This window comes from Ambystoma mexicanum, chromosome 6q, assembly GCF_040938575.1.
Source record: "Ambystoma mexicanum isolate Mex_15411 chromosome 6q, UKY_AmexF1_1, whole genome shotgun sequence".
In the NCBI taxonomy this organism is placed as follows: Eukaryota; Metazoa; Chordata; class Amphibia; order Caudata; family Ambystomatidae; genus Ambystoma; species Ambystoma mexicanum.
This window is the reverse complement of record NC_090937.1, coordinates 1,632,067,944-1,632,085,945: the sequence shown is the minus strand read 5'-3', so window position 1 is coordinate 1,632,085,945 and position 18,002 is coordinate 1,632,067,944. Positions and strand designations below refer to the sequence as shown.

General features: G+C 50.1%; 8 non-coding genes across 8 annotated transcripts; all 8 read right to left on the bottom strand.

Moving 5' to 3' along the window:
* Positions 1–3,476: 3,476 nt before the first annotated feature.
* TRNAM-CAU (transfer RNA methionine (anticodon CAU)) lies at positions 3,477–3,548 on the bottom strand. Its single transcript has one exon. It is a non-coding gene; the product is annotated as a tRNA-Met (tRNA).
* A 1,185-nt stretch (positions 3,549–4,733) lies between these two features.
* On the bottom strand, positions 4,734–4,805 carry TRNAM-CAU (transfer RNA methionine (anticodon CAU)). The gene has a single exon. It is a non-coding gene; the product is annotated as a tRNA-Met (tRNA).
* Positions 4,806–8,100: 3,295 nt separating this feature from the next.
* TRNAV-UAC (transfer RNA valine (anticodon UAC)) lies at positions 8,101–8,171 on the bottom strand. Its single transcript has one exon. It is a non-coding gene; the product is annotated as a tRNA-Val (tRNA).
* Positions 8,172–9,356: 1,185 nt separating this feature from the next.
* Positions 9,357–9,428, bottom strand: TRNAG-UCC (transfer RNA glycine (anticodon UCC)). Its single transcript has one exon. It is a non-coding gene; the product is annotated as a tRNA-Gly (tRNA).
* A 1,174-nt stretch (positions 9,429–10,602) lies between these two features.
* TRNAG-UCC (transfer RNA glycine (anticodon UCC)) lies at positions 10,603–10,674 on the bottom strand. Its single transcript has one exon. It is a non-coding gene; the product is annotated as a tRNA-Gly (tRNA).
* A 1,615-nt stretch (positions 10,675–12,289) lies between these two features.
* TRNAM-CAU (transfer RNA methionine (anticodon CAU)) lies at positions 12,290–12,361 on the bottom strand. The gene has a single exon. It is a non-coding gene; the product is annotated as a tRNA-Met (tRNA).
* A 1,185-nt stretch (positions 12,362–13,546) lies between these two features.
* On the bottom strand, positions 13,547–13,618 carry TRNAM-CAU (transfer RNA methionine (anticodon CAU)). The gene has a single exon. It is a non-coding gene; the product is annotated as a tRNA-Met (tRNA).
* Positions 13,619–14,400: 782 nt separating this feature from the next.
* TRNAG-UCC (transfer RNA glycine (anticodon UCC)) lies at positions 14,401–14,472 on the bottom strand. The gene has a single exon. It is a non-coding gene; the product is annotated as a tRNA-Gly (tRNA).
* Positions 14,473–18,002: the final 3,530 nt, after the last annotated feature.

Genomic DNA, 18,002 nt, shown 5'->3' with positions numbered 1-18,002 from the left:
CTCTCTCTCTGTCTCTCTCTCTCATTCTCTCTCTCTCGCAAGTAGATACTTTACTTCCCAGGTGCAACAAAACAAGCCTTCTCGAGCTGGCAGATATGGGAAGGAAGGAAGGAAGGGCCAGTTTGGAAACTCAACTCAATTACCATAAATCCCCTGCTAAGGGTTATGGGGGGGAGGAATGAAGGAACTTTGCTTCAGGGAAAGGGCTGCTGCTGCTTCAGCATGTGAGGAGTGCAGCCACACGTTTCACCTTCCTCAGTATGTTGGTTTACAGGATGAGAGAGATCCTGAAACCTCACTCTAATAGGCTGAGGTGCTGTGCTCGGTGGCCTGCTGGGACCTTTGCCCGTCAGGGCAAGGCGAATAGGCCTTTGTCAGGCCTTCGTCAGGGCTTTGTCGGGGAGGGGCCAGGAGCCCTGCTCGCTTCAATCCCCTCACCGATAGACAGTTGCAGAAACTAGGTTGCAAGAACCTTTCCTGGATGGGGTTTTGATTTTCGCGAAAAGTGTGTCAGCTTTGCTTTCAGCATGAGTCTGATTTCCAAAAAATGCATTTTGAACAATTTAAAGATTTGATCTGCTTTGGGCGGGAATCGAACCCGGGTCAACTGCTTGGAAGGCAGCTATGCTCACCACTATACCACCAACGCCTGCCTGTCTGAGCTCTCTGATGGAGCGCCCCTTAGAAATAAGAATAAGTCATTGGCTGGGAATGAAAAAAGCTTGCGTTTGACGCAGAAGCAGTTCGCATCATGAGGTCTTGCCGGTCAGCCCAACATTTCCCCGGGACCCCTTAAAAAAGGAGCTTGGTTTTAAGTTTGGTTTGATTGAACAGTACATTTTGTTGGCTGGGCTGGGACCCTCTCCTATTTAGCGCAAGAGTGGAACGAGGCAGCAAGTTCAAGGAATGACATTGCATCCAGGCACTTACAGCTCTTTGTGCCCTAATGCCATGACACAAAAACATAATTTGAAAAAACTTAGCAGAGGATGGTTTCGATCCATCGACCTCTGGGTTATGGGCCCAGCACGCTTCCGCTGTGCCACTCTGCTGGTTGGAGAACGAGAGCTTTTCGGGGCTTTTACAGCCTACAAACCGACAACCCTAGACACAGTTTCGAGTGAAGCGGGCAGTAGGCCTTACAAAGCCAAACAACCTGCAACCACGCACTCCCATCCCATGGCCTTTTGCAGACAGGCCTCATTTCTCTAGCTCACACCCTAACTGCCAACACCCCTTCCCCTTCTCTCACTGTCTCTCTCTCTCTGTCTCTCTCTCTCATTCTCTCTCTCTCGCAAATAGATACTTTACTTCCCGGTGCAACAAAACAAGCCTTCTCGAGCTGGCAGATATGGGAAGGAAGGAAGGAAGGGCCAGTTTGGAAACTCAACTCAATTACCATAAATCCCCTGCTAAGGGTTATGGGAGGGAGGAATGAAGGAACTTTGCTTCAGGGAAAGGGCTGCTGCTGCTTCAGCATGTGAGGAGCGCAGCCACACGTTTCACCTTCCTCAGTATGTTGGTTTACAGGATGAGAGAGATCCTGAAACCTCACTCTAATAGGCTGAGGTGCTGTGCTCGGTGGCTTGCTGGGACCTTTGCCCGTCAGGGCAAGGCGAATAGGCCTTTGTCAGGCCTTCGTCAGGGCTTTGTCGGGGAGGGGCCAGGAGCCCTGCTCGCTTCAATCCCCTCACCGATAGACAGTTGCAGAAACTAGGATGCAAGAACCTTTCCTGGATGGGGTTTTGATTTTCACGAAAAGTGTGTCAGCTTTGCTTTCAGCATGAGTCTGATTTCCAAAAAATGCATTTTGAACAATTTAAAGATTTGATCTGCGTTGGCCGGTAATCGAACCCGGGTCAACTGCTTGGAAGGCAGCTATGCTCACCACTATACCACCAACGCCTGCCTGTCTGGGCTATCTGATGGAGCGCCCCTTAGAAATAAGAATAAGTCATTGGCTGGGAATGAAAAAAGCTTGCGTTTGACGCAGAAGCAGTTCGCATCATGAGGTCTTGCCGGTCAGCCCAACATTTCCCCGGGACCCCTTAAAAAAGGAGCTTGGTTTTAAGTTTGGTTTGATTGAACAGTACATTTTGTTGGCTGGGCTGGGACCCTCTCCTATTTAGCGCAAGAGTGGAACGAGGCAGCAAGTTCAAGGAATGACATTGCATCCAGGCACTTACAGCTCTTTGTGCCCTAATGCCATGACACAAAAACATAATTTGAAAAAACTTAGCAGAGGATGGTTTCGATCCATCGACCTCTGGGTTATGGGCCCAGCATGCTTCCGCTGCGCCACTCTGCTGGTTGGAGAACAAGAGCTTTTCTGGGCTTTTACAGCCTACAAACCGACAACCCTAGACCCAGTTTCGAGTGAAGCGGGCAGTATCCCTTACAAAGCCAAACAACCTGCAACCACGCACTCCCATCCCATGGCCTTTTGCAGACAGGCCTCATTTCTCTAGCTCACACCCTAACTGCCAACACCCCTTCCCCTTCTCTCTCTGTCTCTCTCTCTCTGTCTCTCTCTCTCATTCTCTCTCTCTCGCAAATAGATGCTTTACTTCCCAGGTGCAACAAAACAAGCCTTCTCGAGCTGGCAGATATGGGAAGGAAGGAAGGAAGGGCCAGTTTGGAAACTCAACTCAATTACCATAAATCCCCTGCTAAGGGTTATGGGAGGGAGGAATGAAGGAACTTTGATTCAGGGAAAGGGCTGCTGCTGCTCCAGCATGTGAGGAGCGCAGCCACACGTTTCACCTTCCTCAGTATGTTGGTTTACAGGATGAGAGAGATCCTGAAACCTCACTCTAATAGGCTGAGGTGCTGTGCTCGGTGGCCTGCTGGGACCTTTGCCCGTCAGGGCAAGGCGAATAGGCCTTCGTCAGGGCTTTGTCGGGGAGGGGCCAGGAGCCCTGCTCGCTTCAATCCCCTCACCGATAGACAGTTGCGGAAACTAGGATGCAAGAACCTTTCCTGGATGGGGTTTTGATTTTCGCGAAAAGTGTGTCAGCTTTGCTTTCAGCATGAGTCTGATTTCCCAAAAATGCATTTTGAACAATTTAAAGATTTGATCTGCGGGGAATCGAACCCGGGTCAACTGCTTGGAAGGCAGCTATGCTCACCACTATACCACCAACGCCTGCCTGTCTGGGCTATGTGATGGAGCACCCCTTAGAAATAAGAATAAGTCTTTGGCTGGGAATGAAAAAAGCTTGCGTTTGACGCAGAAGCAGTTCGCATCATGAGGTCTTGCCGGTCAGCCCAACATTTCCCCGGGACCCCTTAAAAAAGGAGCTTGGTTTTAAGTTTGGTTTGATTGAACAGTACATTTTGTTGGCTGGGCTGGGACCCTCTCCTATTTAGTGCAAGAGTGGAACGAGGCAGCAAGTTCAAGGAATGACATTGCATCCAGGCACTTACAGCTCTTTGTGCCCTAATGCCATGACACAAAAACATAATTTGAAAAAACTTAGCAGAGGATGGTTTCGATCCATCGACCTCTGGGTTATGGGCCCAGCACGCTTCCGCTGCGCCACTCTGCTGGTTGGAGAACAAGAGCTTTTCTGGGCTTTTACAGCCTACAAACCGACAACCCTAGACCCAGTTTCGAGTGAAGCGGGCAGTAGGCCTTACAAAGCCAAACAACCTGCAACCATGCACTCCCATCCCATGGCCTTTTGCAGACAGGCCTCATTTCTCTAGCTCACACCCTAACTGCCAACACCCCTTCCCCTTCTCTCTCTGTCTCTCTCTCTCTGTCTCTCTCTCTCATTCTCTCTCTCTCGCAAATAGATACTTTACTTCCCAGGTGCAACAAAACAAGCCTTCTCGAGCTGGCAGATATGGGAAGGAAGGAAGGAAGGGCCAGTTTGGAAACTCAACTCAATTACCATAAATCCCCTGCTAAGGGTTATGGGAGGGAGGAATGAAGGAACTTTGCTTCAGGGAAAGGGCAGCTGCTGCTTCAGCATGTGAGGAGCGCAGCCACACGTTTCACCTTCCTCAGTATGTTGGTTTACAGGATGAGAGAGATCCTGAAACCTCACTCTAATAGGCTGAGGTGCTGTGCTCGGTGGCCTGCTGGGACCTTTGCCCGTCAGGGCAAGGCGAATAGGCCTTTGTCAGGCCTTCGTCAGGGCTTTGTCGGGGAGGGGCCAGGAGCCCTGCTCGCTTCAATCCCCTCACCGATAGACAGTTGCAGAAACTAGGATGCAAGAACCTTTCCTGGATGGGGTTTTGATTTTCGCGAAAAGTGTGTCAGCTTTGCTTTCAGCATGAGTCTGATTTCCCAAAAATGCATTTTGAACAATTTAAAGATTTGATCTGCGTTGGCCCGGAATCGAACCCGGGTCAACTGCTTGGAAGGCAGCTATGCTCACCACTATACCACCAACACCTGCCTGTCTGGGCTATGTGATGGAGCGCCCCTTAGAAATAAGAATAAGTCATTGGCTGGGAATGAAAAAAGCTTGCGTTTGACGCAGAAGCAGTTCGCATCATGAGGTCTTGCCGGTCAGCCCAACATTTCCCCGGGACCCCTTAAAAAAGGAGCTTGGTTTTAAGTTTGGTTTGATTGAACAGTACATTTTGTTGGCTGGGCTGGGACCCTCTCCTATTTAGCGCAAGAGTGGAACGAGGCAGCAAGTTCAAGGAATGACATTGCATCCAGGCACTTACAGCTCTTTGTGCCCTAATGCCATGACACAAAAACATAATTTGAAAAAACTTAGCAGAGGATGGTTTCGATCCATCGACCTCTGGGTTATGGGCCCAGCACGCTTCCGCTGCGCCACTCTGCTGGTTGGAGAACAAGAGCTTTTCTGGGCTTTTACAGCCTACAAACCGACAACCCTAGACCCAGTTTCGAGTGAAGCGGGCAGTAGGCCTTACAAAGCCAAACAACCTGCAACCACGCACTCCCATCCCATGGCCTTTTGCAGACAGGCCTCATTTCTCTAGCTCACACCCTAACTGCCAACACCCCTTCCCCTTCTCTCTCTGTCTCTCTCTCTCTGTCTCTCTCTCTCATTCTCTCTCTCTCGCAAGTAGATACTTTACTTCCCAGGTGCAACAAAACAAGCCTTCTCGAGCTGGCAGATATGGGAAGGAAGGAAGGAAGGGCCAGTTTGGAAACTCAACTCAATTACCATAAATCCCCTGCTAAGGGTTATGGGGGGGAGGAAAGAAGGAACTTTGCTTCAGGGAAAGGGCTGCTGCTGCTTCAGCATGTGAGGAGCGCAGCCACACGTTTCACCTTCCTCAGTATGTTGGTTTACAGGATGAGAGAGATCCTGAAACCTCACTCTAATAGGCTGAGGTGCTGTGCTCGGTGGCCTGCTGGGACCTTTGCCCGTCAGGGCAAGGCGAATAGGCCTTTGTCAGGCCTTCGTCAGGGCTTTGTCGGGGAGGGGCCAGGAGCTCTGCTCGCTTCAATCCCCTCACCGATAGACAGTTGCAGAAACTAGGATGCAAGAACCTTTCCTGGATGGGGTTTTGATTTTCGCGAAAAGTGTGTCAGCTTTGCTTTCAGCATGAGTCTGATTTCCAAAAAATGCATTTTGAACAATTTAAAGATTTGATCTGCGTTGGCCGGGAATCCAACTGGGGTCAACTGCTTGGAAGGCAGCTATGCTCACCACTATACCACCAACGCCTGCCTGTCTGAGCTCTCTGATGGAGCGCCCCTTAGAAATAAGAATAAGTCATTGGCTGGGAATGAAAAAAGCTTGCGTTTGACGCAGAAGCAGTTCGCATCATGAGGTCTTGCCGGTCAGCCCAACATTTCCCCGGGACCCCTTAAAAAAGGAGCTTGGTTTTAAGTTTGGTTTGATTGAACAGTACATTTTGTTGGCTGGGCTGGGACCCTCTCCTATTTAGCGCAAGAGTGGAACGAGGCAGCAAGTTCAAGGAATGACATTGCATCCAGGCACTAACAGCTCTTTGTGCCCTAATGCCATGACACAAAAACATAATTTGAAAAAACTTAGCAGAGGATGGTTTCGATCCATCGACCTCTGGGTTATGGGCCCAGCACGCTTCCGCTGTGCCACTCTGCTGGTTGGAGAACGAGAGCTTTTCGGGGCTTTTACAGCCTACAAACCGACAACCCTAGACCCAGTTTCGAGTGAAGCGGGCAGTAGGCCTTACAAAGCCAAACAACCTGCAACCACGCACTCCCATCCCATGGCCTTTTGCAGACAGGCCTCATTTCTCTAGCTCACACCCTAACTGCCAACACCCCTTCCCCTTCTCTCACTGTCTCTCTCTCTGTCTCTCTCTCTCATTCTCTCTCTCTCGCAAATAGATACTTTACTTCCCAGGTGCAACAAAACAAGCCTTCTCGAGCTGGCAGATATGGGAAGGAAGGAAGGAAGGGCCAGTTTGGAAACTCAACTCAATTACCATAAATCCCCTGCTAAGGGTTATGGGAGGGAGGAATGAAGGAACTTTGCTTCAGGGAAAGGGCTGCTGCTGCTTCAGCATGTGAGGAGCGCAGCCACACGTTTCACCTTCCTCAGTATGTTGGTTTACAGGATGAGAGAGATCCTGAAACCTCACTCTAATAGGCTGAGGTGCTGTGCTCGGTGGCCTGCTGGGACCTTTGCCCGTCAGGGCAAGGCGAATAGGCCTTTGTCAGGCCTTCGTCAGGGCTTTGTCGGGGAGGGGCCAGGAGCCCTGCTCGCTTCAATCCCCTCACCGATAGACAGTTGCAGAAACTAGGATGCAAGAACCTTTCCTGGATGGGGTTTTGATTTTCACGAAAAGTGTGTCAGCTTTGCTTTCAGCATGAGTCTGATTTCCAAAAAATGCATTTTGAACAATTTAAAGATTTGATCTGCGTTGGCCGGGAATCGAACCCGGGTCAACTGCTTGGAAGGCAGCTATGCTCACCACTATACCACCAAAGCCTGCCTGTCTGGGCTATCTGATGGAGCGCCCCTTAGAAATAAGAATAAGTCATTGGCTGGGAATGAAAAAAGCTTGCGTTTGACGCAGAAGCAGTTCGCATCATGAGGTCTTGCCGGTCAGCCCAACATTTCCCCGGGACCCCTTAAAAAAGGAGCTTGGTTTTAAGTTTGGTTTGATTGAACAGTACATTTTGTTGGCTGGGCTGGGACCCTCTCCTATTTAGCGCAAGAGTGGAACGAGGCAGCAAGTTCAAGGAATGACATTGAAATCCAGGCACTTACAGCTCTTTGTGCCCTAATGCCATGACACAAAAACATAATTTGAAAAAACGTAGCAGAGGATGGTTTCGATCCATCGACCTCTGGGTTATGGGCCCAGCATGCTTCCGCTGCGCCACTCTGCTGGTTGGAGAACAAGAGCTTTTCTGGGCTTTTACAGCCTACAAACCGACAACCCTAGACCCAGTTTCAAGTGAAGCGGGCAGTAGGCCTTACAAAGCCAAACAACCTGCAACCACGCACTCCCATCCCATGGCCTTTTGCAGACAGGCCTCATTTCTCTAGCTCACACCGTAACTGCCAACACCCCTTCCCCTTCTCTCTCTGTCTCTCTCTCTCTGTCTCTCTCTCTCATTCTCTCTCTCTCGCAAATAGATACTTTACTTCCCAGGTGCAACAAAACAAGCATTCTCGAGCTGGCAGATATGGGAAGGAAGGAAGGAAGGGCCAGTTTGGAAACTCAACTCAATTACCATAAATCCCCTGCTAAGGGTTATGGGAGGGAGGAATGAAGGAACTTTGCTTCAGGGAAAGGGCTGCTGCTGCTTCAGCATGTGAGGAGCGCAGCCACACGTTTCACCTTCCTCAGTATGTTGGTTTACAGGATGAGAGAGATCCTGAAACCTCACTCTAATAGGCTGAGGTGCTGTGCTCGGTGGCCTGCTGGGACCTTTGCCCGTCAGGGCAAGGCGAATAGGCCTTTGTCAGGCCTTCGTCAGGGCTTTGTCGGGGAGGGGCCAGGAGCCCTGCTCGCTTCAATCCCCTCACCGATAGACAGTTGCAGAAACTAGGATGCAAGAACCTTTCCTGGATGGGGTTTTGATTTTCACGAAAAGTGTGTCAGCTTTGCTTTCAGCATGAGTCTGATTTCCAAAAAATGCATTTTGAACAATTTAAAGATTTGATCTGCGTTGGCCGGGAAGCGAACCCGGGTCACTGCTTGTAAGGCAGCTATGCTCACCACTATACCACCAACGCCTGCCTGTCTGGGCTCTCTGATGGAGCGCCCCTTAGAAATAAGAATAAGTCATTGGCTGGGAATGAAAAAAGCTTGCGTTTGACGCAGAAGCAGTTCGCATCATGAGGTCTTGCCGGTCAGCCCAACATTTCCCTGGGACCCCTTAAAAAAGGAGCTTGGTTTTAAGTTTGGTTTGATTGAACAGTACATTTTGTTGGCTGGGCTGGGACCCTCTCCTATTTAGCGCAAGAGTGGAACGAGGCAGCAAGTTCAAGGAATGACATTGCATCCAGGCACTTACAGCTCTTTGTGCCCTAATGCCATGACACAAAAACATAATTTGAAAAAACTTAACAGAGGATGGTTTCGATCCATCGACCTCTGGGTTATGGGTCCAGCACACTTCCGCTGCGCCACTCTGCTGGTTGGAGAACAAGAGCTTTTCTGGGCTTTTACAGCCTACAAACCGACAACCCTAGACCCAGTTTCGAGTGAAGCGGGCAGTAGGCCTTACAAAGCCAAACAACATGCAACCACGCACTCCCATCCCATGGCCTTTTGCAGACAGGCCTCATTTCTCTAGCTCACACCCTAACTGCCAACACCCCTTCCCCTTCTCTCTCTGTCTCTCTCTCTCTGTCTCTCTCTCTCATTCTCTCTCTCTCGCAAATAGATACTTTACTTCCCAGGTGCAACAAAACAAGCCTTCTCGAGCTGGCAGATATGGGAAGGAAGGAAGGAAGGGCCAGTTTGGAAACTCAACTCAATTACCATAAATCCCCTGCTAAGGGTTATGGGAGGGAGGAATGAAGGAACTTTGCTTCAGGGAAAGGGCAGCTGCTGCTTCAGCATGTGAGGAGCGCAGCCACACGTTTCACCTTCCTCAGTATGTTGGTTTACAGGATGAGAGAGATCCTGAAACCTCACTCTAATAGGCTGAGGTGCTGTGCTCGGTGGCCCGCTGGGACCTTTGCCCGTCAGGGCAAGGCGAATAGGCCTTTGTCAGGCCTTCGTCAGGGCTTTGTCGGGGAGGGGCCAGGAGCCCTGCTCGCTTCAATCCCCTCACCGATAGACAGTTGCAGAAACTAGGATGCAAGAACCTTTCCTGGATGGGGTTTTGATTTTCGCGAAAAGTGTGTCAGCTTTGCTTTCAGCATGAGTCTGATTTCCAAAAAATGCATTTTGAACAATTTAAAGATTTGATCTGCGTTGGCCGGGAATCGAACCCGGGTCAACTGCTTGGAAGGCAGCTATGCTCACCACTATACCACCAACGCCTGCCTGTCTGGACTATCTGATGGAGCGCCCCTTAGAAATAAGAATAAGTCATTGGCTGGGAATGAAAAAAGCTTGCGTTTGACGCAGAAGCAGTTCGCATCATGAGGTCTGGCCGGTCAGCCCAACATTTCCCCGGGACCCCTTAAAAAAGGAGCTTGGTTTTAAGTTTGGTTTGATTGAACAGTACATTTTGTTGGCTGGGCTGGGACCCTCTCCTATTTAGCGCAAGAGTGGAACGAGGCAGCAAGTTCAAGGAATGACATTGCATCCAGGCACTTACAGCTCTTTGTGCCCTAATGCCATGACACAAAAACATAATTTGAAAAAACTTAGCAGAGGATGGTTTCGATCCATCGACCTCTGGGTTATGAGCCCAGCACGCTTCTGCTGTGCCACTCTGCTGGCTGGAGAACGAGAGCTTTTCGGGGCTTTTACAGCCTACAAACCGACAACCCTAGACCCAGTTTCGAGTGAAGCGGGCAGTATCCCTTACAAAGCCAAACAACCTGCAACCACGCACTCCCATCCCATGGCCTTTTGCAGACAGGCCTCATTTCTCTAGCTCACACCCTAACTGCCAACACCCCTTCCCCTTCTCTCTCTGTCTCTCTCTCTCTGTCTCTCTCTCTCATTCTCTCTCTCTCGCAAATAGATACTTTACTTCCCAGGTGCAACAAAACAAGCCTTCTCGAGCTGGCAGATATGGGAAGGAAGGAAGGAAGGGCCAGTTTGGAAACTCAACTCAATTACCATAAATCCCCTGCTAAGGGTTATGGGAGGGAGGAATGAAGGAACTTTGCTTCAGGGAAAGGGCTGCTGCTGCTTCAGCATGTGAGGAGCGCAGCCACACGTTTCACCTTCCTCAGTATGTTGGTTTACAGGATGAGAGAGATCCTGAAACCTCACTCTAATAGGCTGAGGTGCTGTGCTCGGTGGCCTGCTGGGACCTTTGCCCGTCAGGGCAAGGCGAATAGGCCTTCGTCAGGGCTTTGTCGGGGAGGGGCCAGGAGCCCTGCTCGCTTCAATCCCCTCACCGATAGACAGTTGCGGAAACTAGGATGCAAGAACCTTTCCTGGATGGGGTTTTGATTTTCGCGAAAAGTGTGTCAGCTTTGCTTTCAGCATGAGTCTGATTTCCCAAAAATGCATTTTGAACAATTTAAAGATTTGATCTGCGTTGGCCGGGAATCGAACCCGGGTCAACTGCTTGGAAGGCAGCTATGCTCACCACTATACCACCAACGCCTGCCTGTCTGGGCTATGTGATGGAGCGCCCCTTAGAAATAAGAATAAGTCTTTGGCTGGGAATGAAAAAAGCTTGCGTTTGACGCAGAAGCAGTTCGCATCATGAGGTCTTGCCGGTCAGCCCAACATTTCCCCGGGACCCCTTAAAAAAGGAGCTTGGTTTTAAGTTTGGTTTGATTGAACAGTACATTTTGTTGGCTGGGCTGGGACCCTCTCCTATTTAGTGCAAGAGTGGAACGAGGCAGCAAGTTCAAGGAATGACATTGCATCCAGGCACTTACAGCTCTTTGTGCCCTAATGCCATGACACAAAAACATAATTTGAAAAAACTTAGCAGAGGATGGTTTCGATCCATCGACCTCTGGGTTATGGGCCCATCCATCGACCTCTGGGTTATGGGCCCAGCACGCTTCCGCTGCGCCACTCTGCTGGTTGGAGAACAAGAGCTTTTCTGGGCTTTTACAGCCTACAAACCGACAACCCTAGACCCAGTTTCGAGTGAAGCGGGCAGTAGGCCTTACAAAGCCAAACAACCTGCAACCATGCACTCCCATCCCATGGCCTTTTGCAGACAGGCCTCATTTCTCTAGCTCACACCCTAACTGCCAACACCCCTTCCCCTTCTCTCTCTGTCTCTCTCTCTCTGTCTCTCTCTCTCATTCTCTCTCTCTCGCAAATAGATACTTTACTTCCCAGGTGCAACAAAACAAGCCTTCTCGAGCTGGCAGATATGGGAAGGAAGGAAGGAAGGGCCAGTTTGGAAACTCAACTCAATTACCATAAATCCCCTGCTAAGGGTTATGGGAGGGAGGAATGAAGGAACTTTGCTTCAGGGAAAGGGCAGCTGCTGCTTCAGCATGTGAGGAGCGCAGCCACACGTTTCACCTTCCTCAGTATGTTGGTTTACAGGATGAGAGAGATCCTGAAACCTCACTCTAATAGGCTGAGGTGCTGTGCTCGGTGGCCTGCTGGGACCTTTGCCCGTCAGGGCAAGGCGAATAGGCCTTTGTCAGGCCTTCGTCAGGGCTTTGTCGGGGAGGGGCCAGGAGCCCTGCTCACTTCAATCCCCTCACCGATAGACAGTTGCAGAAACTAGGATGCAAGAACCTTTCCTGGATGGGGTTTTGATTTTCGCGAAAAGTGTGTCAGCTTTGCTTTCAGCATGAGTCTGATTTCCCAAAAATGCATTTTGAACAATTTAAAGATTTGATCTGCGTTGGCCGGGAATCGAACCCTGGTCAACTGCTTGGAAGGCAGCTATGCTCACCACTATACCACCAACACCTGCTTGTCTGGGCTATGTGATGGAGCGCCCCTTAGAAATAAGAATAAGTCATTGGCTGGGAATGAAAAAAGCTTGTGTTTGACGCAGAAGCAGTTCGCATCATGAGGTCTTGCCGGTCAGCCCAACATTTCCCCGGGACCCCTTAAAAAAGGAGCTTGGTTTTAAGTTTGGTTTGATTGAACAGTACATTTTGTTGGCTGGGCTGGGACCCTCTCCTATTTAGCGCAAGAGTGGAACGAGGCAGCAAGTTCAAGGAATGACATTGCATCCAGGCACTTACAGCTCTTTGTGCCCTAATGCCATGACACAAAAACATAATTTGAAAAAACTTAGCAGAGGATGGTTTCGATCCATCGACCTCTGGGTTATGGGCCCAGCACGCTTCCGCTGCGCCACTCTGCTGGTTGGAGACCAAGAGCTTTTCTGGGCTTTTACAGCCTACAAACCGACAACCCTAGACCCAGTTTCGAGTGAAGCGGGCAGTAGGCCTTACAAAGCCAAACAACCTGCAACCACGCACTCCCATCCCATGGCCTTTTGCAGACAGGCCTCATTTCTCTAGCTCACACCCTAACTGCCAACACCCCTTCCCCTTCTCTCTCTGTCTCTCTCTCTCTGTCTCTCTCTCTCATTCTCTCTCTCTCGCAAATAGATACTTTACTTCCCAGGTGCAACAAAACAAGCCTTCTCGAGCTGGCAGATATGGGAAGGAAGGAAGGAAGGGCCAGTTTGGAAACTCAACTCAATTACCATAAATCCCCTGCTAAGGGTTATGGGAGGGAGGAATGAAGGAACTTTGCTTCAGGGAAAGGGCTGCTGCTGCTTCAGCATGTGAGGAGCGCAGCCACACGTTTCACCTTCCTCAGTATGTTGGTTTACAGGATGAGAGAGATCCTGAAACCTCACTCTAATAGGCTGAGGTGCTGTGCTCGGTGGCCTGCTGGGACCTTTGCCCGTCAGGGCAAGGCGAATAGGCCTTTGTCAGGCCTTCGTCAGGGCTTTGTCGGGGAGGGGCCAGGAGCCCTGCTCGCTTCAATCCCCTCACCGATAGACAGTTGCAGAAACTAGGATGCAAGAACCTTTCCTGGATGGGGTTTTGATTTTCGCGAAAAGTGTGTCAGCTTTGCTTTCAGCATGAGTCTGATTTCCCAAAAATGCATTTTGAACAATTTAAAGATTTGATCTGCGTTGGCTGGGAATCGAACCCGGGTCAACTGCTTGGAAGGCAGCTATGCTCACCACTATACCACCAACACCTGCCTGTCTGGGCTATGTGATGGAGCGCCCCTTAGAAATAAGAATAAGTCATTGGCTGGGAATGAAAAAAGCTTGCGTTTGACGCAGAAGCAGTTCGCATCATGAGGTCTTGCCGGTCAGCCCAACATTTCCCCGGGACCCCTTAAAAAAGGAGCTTGGTTTTAAGTTTGGTTTGATTGAACAGTACATTTTGTTGGCTGGGCTGGGACCCTCTCCTATTTAGCGCAAGAGTGGAACGAGGCAGCAAGTTCAAGGAATGACATTGCATCCAGGCACTTACAGCTCTTTGTGCCCTAATGCCATGACACAAAAACATAATTTGAAAAAACTTAGCAGAGGATGGTTTCGATCCATCGACCTCTGGGTTATGGGCCCAGCACGCTTCCGCTGCGCCACTCTGCTGGTTGGAGAACAAGAGCTTTTCTGGGCTTTTACAGCCTACAAACCGACAACCCTAGACCCAGTTTCGAGTGAAGCGGGCAGTAGGCCTTACAAAGCCAAACAACCTGCAACCACGCACTCCCATCCCATGGCCTTTTTCAGACAGGCCTCATTTCTCTAGCTCACACCCTAACTGCCAACACCCCTTCCCCTTCTCTCTCTGTCTCTCTCTCTCTGTCTCTCTCTCTCATTCTCTCTCTCTCGCAAGTAGATACTTTACTTCCCAGGTGCAACAAAACAAGCCTTCTCGAGCTGGCAGATATGGGAAGGAAGGAAGGAAGGGCCAGTTTGGAAACTCAACTCAATTACCATAAATCCCCTGCTAAGGGTTATGGGAGGGAGGAATGAAGGAACTTTGCTTCAGGGAAAGGGCTGCTGCTGCTTCAGCATGTGAGGAGCGCAGCCACACGTTTCACCTTCCTCAGTATGTTGGTTTACAGGATGAGAGAGATCCTGAAACCTCACTCTAATAGGCTGAGGTGCTGTGCTCGGTGGCCCGCTGGGACCTTTGCCCGTCAGGGCAAGGCGAATAGGCCTTTGTCAGGCCTTCGTCAGGGCTTTGTCGGGGAGGGGCCAGGAGCCCTGCTCGCTTCAATCCCCTCACCGATAGACAGTTGCAGAAACTAGGATGCAAGAACCTTTCCTGGATGGGGTTTTGATTTTCGCGAAAAGTGTGTCAGCTTTGCTTTCAGCATGAGTCTGATTTCCAAAAAATGCATTTTGAACAATTTAAAGATTTGATCTGCGTTGGCCGGGAATCGAACCCGGGTCAACTGCTTGGAAGGCAGCTATGCTCACCACTATACCACCAACGCCTGCCTGTCTGAGCTCTCTGATGGAGCGCCCCTTAGAAATAAGAATAAGTCATTGGCTGGGAATGAAAAAAGCCTGCGTTTGACGCAGAAGCAGTTCGCATCATGAGGTCTTGCCGGTCAGCCCAACATTTCCCCGGGACCCCTTAAAAAAGGAGCTTGGTTTTAAGTTTGGTTTGATTGAACAGTACATTTTGTTGGCTGGGCTGGGACCCTTTCCTATTTAGCGCAAGAGTGGAACGAGGCAGCAAGTTCAAGGAATGACATTGCATCCAGGCACTTACAGCTCTTTGTGCCCTAATGCCATGACACAAAAACATAATTTGAAAAAACTTAGCAGAGGATGGTTTCGATCCATCGACCTCTGGGTTATGGGCCCAGCACGCTTCCGCTGTGCCACTCTGCTGGTTGGAGAACGAGAGCTTTTCGGGGCTTTTACAGCCTACAAACCGACAACCCTAGACACAGTTTCGAGTGAAGCGGGCAGTAGGCCTTACAAAGCCAAACAACCTGCAACCACGCACTCCCATCCCATGGCCTTTTGCAGACAGGCCTCATTTCTCTAGCTCACACCCTAACTGCCAACACCCCTTCCCCTTCTCTCACTGTCTCTCTCTCTCTGTCTCTCTCTCTCATTCTCTCTCTCTCGCAAATAGATACTTTACTTCCCAGGTGCAACAAAACAAGCCTTCTCGAGCTGGCAGATATGGGAAGGAAGGAAGGAAGGGCCAGTTTGGAAACTCAACTCAATTACCATAAATCCCCTGCTAAGGGTTATGGGAGGGAGGAATGAAGGAACTTTGCTTCAGGGAAAGGGCTGCTGCTGCTTCAGCATGTGAGGAGCGCAGCCACACGTTTCACCTTCCTCAGTATGTTGGTTTACAGGATGAGAGAGATCCTGAAACCTCACTCTAATAGGCTGAGGTGCTGTGCTCGGTGGCCTGCTGGGACCTTTGCCCGTCAGGGCAAGGCGAATAGGCCTTTGTCAGGCCTTCGTCAGGGCTTTGTCGGGGAGGGGCCAGGAGCCCTGCTCGCTTCAATCCCCTCACCGATAGACAGTTGCAGAAACTAGGATGCAAGAACCTTTCCTGGATGGGGTTTTGATTTTCACGAAAAGTGTGTCAGCTTTGCTTTCAGCATGAGTCTGATTTCCAAAAAATGCATTTTGAACAATTTAAAGATTTGATCTGCGTTGGCCAGGAATCGAACCCGGGTCAACTGCTTGGAAGGCAGCTATGCTCACCACTATACCACCAACGCCTGCCTGTCTGGGCTATCTGATGGAGCGCCCCTTAGAAATAAGAATAAGTCATTGGCTGGGAATGAAAAAAGCTTGCGTTTGACGCAGAAGCAGTTCGCATCATGAGGTCTTGCCGGTCAGCCCAACATTTCCCCGGGACCCCTTAAAAAAGGAGCTTGGTTTTAAGTTTGGTTTGATTGAACAGTACATTTTGTTGGCTGGGCTGGGACCCTCTCCTATTTAGCGCAAGAGTGGAACGAGGCAGCAAGTTCAAGGAATGACATTGCATCCAGGCACTTACAGCTCTTTGTGCCCTAATGCCATGACACAAAAACATAATTTGAAAAAACTTAGCAGAGGATGGTTTCTATCCATCGACCTCTGGGTTATGGGCCCAGCATGCTTCCGCTGCGCCACTCTGCTGGTTGGAGAACAAGAGCTTTTCTGGGCTTTTACAGCCTACAAACCGACAACCCTAGACCCAGTTTCGAGTGAAGCGGGCAGTATCCCTTACAAAGCCAAACAACCTGCAACCACGCACTCCCATCCCATGGCCTTTTGCAGACAGGCCTCATTTCTCTAGCTCACACCCTAACTGCCAACACCCCTTCCCCTTCTCTCTCTGTCTCTCTCTCTCTGTCTCTCTCTCTCATTCTCTCTCTCTCGCAAATAGATGCTTTACTTCCCAGGTGCAACAAAACAAGCCTTCTCGAGCTGGCAGATATGGGAAGGAAGGAAGGAAGGGCCAGTTTGGAAACTCAACTCAATTACCATAAATCCCCTGCTAAGGGTTATGGGAGGGAGGAATGAAGGAACTTTGATTCAGGGAAAGGGCTGCTGCTGCTCCAGCATGTGAGGAGCGCAGCCACACGTTTCACCTTCCTCAGTATGTTGGTTTACAGGATGAGAGAGATCCTGAAACCTCACTCTAATAGGCTGAGGTGCTGTGCTCGGTGGCCTGCTGGGACCTTTGCCCGTCAGGGCAAGGCGAATAGGCCTTCGTCAGGGCTTTGTCGGGGAGGGGCCAGGAGCCCTGCTCGCTTCAATCCCCTCACCGATAGACAGTTGCGGAAACTAGGATGCAAGAACCTTTCCTGGATGGGGTTTTGATTTTCGCGAAAAGTGTGTCAGCTTTGCTTTCAGCATGAGTCTGATTTCCCAAAAATGCATTTTGAACAATTTAAAGATTTGATCTGCGTTGGCCGGGAATCGAACCCGGGTCAACTGCTTGGAAAGCAGCTATGCTCACCACTATACCACCAACGCCTGCCTGTCTGGACTATGTGATGGAGCGCCCCTTAGAAATAAGAATAAGTCTTTGGCTGGGAATGAAAAAAGCTTGCGTTTGACGCAGAAGCAGTTCGCATCATGAGGTCTTGCCGGTCAGCCCAACATTTCCCCGGGACCCCTTAAAAAAGGAGCTTGGTTTTAAGTTTGGTTTGATTGAACAGTACATTTTGTTGGCTGGGCTGGGACCCTCTCCTATTTAGTGCAAGAGTGGAACGAGGCAGCAAGTTCAAGGAATGACATTGCATCCAGGCACTTACAGCTCTTTGTGCCCTAATGCCATGACACAAAAACATAATTTGAAAAAACTTAGCAGAGGATGGTTTCAATCCATCGACCTCTGGGTTATGGGCCCATCCATCGACCTCTGGGTTATGGGCCCAGCACGCTTCCGCTGCGCCACTCTGCTGGTTGGAGAACAAGAGCTTTTCTGGGCTTTTACAGCCTACAAACCGACAACCCTAGACCCAGTTTCGAGTGAAGCGGGCAGTAGGCCTTACAAAGCCAAACAACCTGCAACCATGCACTCCCATCCCATGGCCTTTTGCAGACAGGCCTCATTTCTCTAGCTCACACCCTAACTGCCAACACCCCTTCCCCTTCTCTCTCTGTCTCTCTCTCTCTGTCTCTCTCTCTCATTCTCTCTCTCTCGCAAATAGATACTTTACTTCCCAGGTGCAACAAAACAAGCCTTCTCGAGCTGGCAGATATGGGAAGGAAGGAAGGAAGGGCCAGTTTGGAAACTCAACTCAATTACCATAAATCCCCTGCTAAGGGTTATGGGAGGGAGGAATGAAGGAACTTTGCTTCAGGGAAAGGGCAGCTGCTGCTTCAGCATGTGAGGAGCGCAGCCACACGTTTCACCTTCCTCAGTATGTTGGTTTACAGGATGAGAGAGATCCTGAAACCTCACTCTAATAGGCTGAGGTGCTGTGCTCGGTGGCCTGCTGGGACCTTTGCCCGTCAGGGCAAGGCGAATAGGCCTTTGTCAGGCCTTCGTCAGGGC